Source organism: Harmonia axyridis, chromosome 4 (genome assembly GCF_914767665.1).
Source record: "Harmonia axyridis chromosome 4, icHarAxyr1.1, whole genome shotgun sequence".
NCBI lineage: Eukaryota > Metazoa > Arthropoda > Insecta > Coleoptera > Coccinellidae > Harmonia > Harmonia axyridis.
Genome location: NC_059504.1, coordinates 30,904,460 through 30,906,542, shown reverse-complemented (window position 1 = coordinate 30,906,542; position 2,083 = coordinate 30,904,460).

The following is a 2,083-nucleotide window of genomic DNA, read 5'->3' as shown; positions in this document are numbered from 1 at the left end:
ATTTATACCTCTCAGCTGTTGTTCGAGGGAAAAATATCGTCTTGCTATTATTCTTCGTGTCATTCAAACTTATCACCGGGAAGCGAATCCTATCAAAACATAAATCTCAGATAATGACTCAAGATATAGGAATGATATCATACCTCTCAGATCTTCAGGATAAATTCAATACAAGAGATGGGCCTTGTGGAAAAAAATTTTCATAATCCCGTATAAAACGTATTTCCCAGAAATATTCAGAATACCATAACATAACATAACATGAAACAGGGAATTACCCAAATCGAAGAAATAATCGCCTATAACAAGGATGATTCAAGATCATATATTCTCCAATTTAGTCAAATTTTTGTCCAACAGCTCTCTCAAAATTATCTCAAATCGTCGATAATCTCCTTTTGACAATTTCATTCCTAACCACAGACTATACCATTTGTCAAACGAAACTTCCCACACAGAAGAAAAATAATAACAAGAAATCCAGAAATTATAAAATATTTCGCCACGGCAATGATATTCGACATCATTTATGCGGAAGTAAGGGTTCCATAATAAATTCAAATTTATATTAATACGGAATAATCTAAGCTGAATTCACAATCAACCTCCAGAGGGCGCATTACCAACCGAAATATCTAGTGGTGTAAATTCCAACCGTTACAACAGATGAGCTGCTAAATGCTCCTCTTCTTTAAAAGAGCAGGTTGTTGGTTGTTCCGTAAAAAGCGAAGCTGCTCCCGTTCTTTCAAAGAACAGGCTGTTCCGAAAAGAGCAGTTGCTTAACTGAATGTGCCTGTTGTCAGATATGATCCCGTTCTTTGAAGTAGAAAAGAACGAGTTTCAGGCTGTGCCGAGAAGAAAAATAAATGAATCGTTTTGTCAAGGAGTATTATTGAATTATTCCATCTGATCCGTAGGAAGGAAATTGAGAATGAGAAATAAGAAAAAAAATTCCTAGTTCAAAAATTAGATGATGATTTTTGTTTCCCATTTTGAATAGGAATAATGGAATTGAAAATTATTTCGATTATACTCAACTATTCATTGCATATTCTACTATTTAGTGAATATTCATGAATATCCGACTAATGCAAACCGCAATTCATTCATAATTCCCAGAGCTAATTCACAATCAAAAATTACCTACCACCATACATCTATAAAAATCCATGACCCCGCTGGGGTTTGAACCTGTTGCTATCGGGCAACCTGGTCGACTTCATAAAAGAACAGGTAACCAAAAGAGCAGGTTGAAAGAACAGGTTTTTGCAAAAGGACCGAACAGTTCTCAAATGCGTTCTATCATTTAACCTGTTCTTTAACAACTCTAATCGTTACGGCAACAACAGAGCATGTCAGAACTGTTTTCATTATACCTGTTCTGCAACTCTAGTCGCGGCTTCATTCACAAAATTTCTGTGGTTTTATTAGAGATATGGTCTGTGGAGAACTTTGAGTATAGAATAACAGGAGGGAGCATAAGGCCAGAAAAGTTTCTGCATTTAATCTACTCAAGTTTACGTAAGCAGTGGTGTAATAAAGTGAAAACTTCATTTTCAATAACGAATGTCAGTATTGAGTATCAAAGCAGATATATCAAAATGAAACTTAACTTAATGTTTATAATAAAAGAGAATTTATGTAGCCAAAAAAAATTTTTACGTGAAATAAGAGGACAATTATTCTTTTCAAAAATCAGTGATATGAATTAAAATACAAGTAAAATGAATTGGCTATCATCAAACTTGTAAATGATTTTCGAAATGAATAAAGGGTCGTTCATATGGTGTTATTCTGGTTTTTTCGAAATTGGCATCGGATTCAGTTTAGTCCTCCTGAACATACACATGGACATTGATGTTGACGAGGACGCTATGATTACAAGGTTTTCGAAGGGTTCAAACACCAAATTAGATTTTGTGTTGTAGTTGCCAATTGTCTTCTTTTTTTCATATTAAACAATAGATTTACTATTTAATTTTTTTTTTAATTTCTATCTGAATGGTTGAAACCATGATAAGTAAATAAATATCTATATATATATATATATATATATATATATATATATATATATATATATATA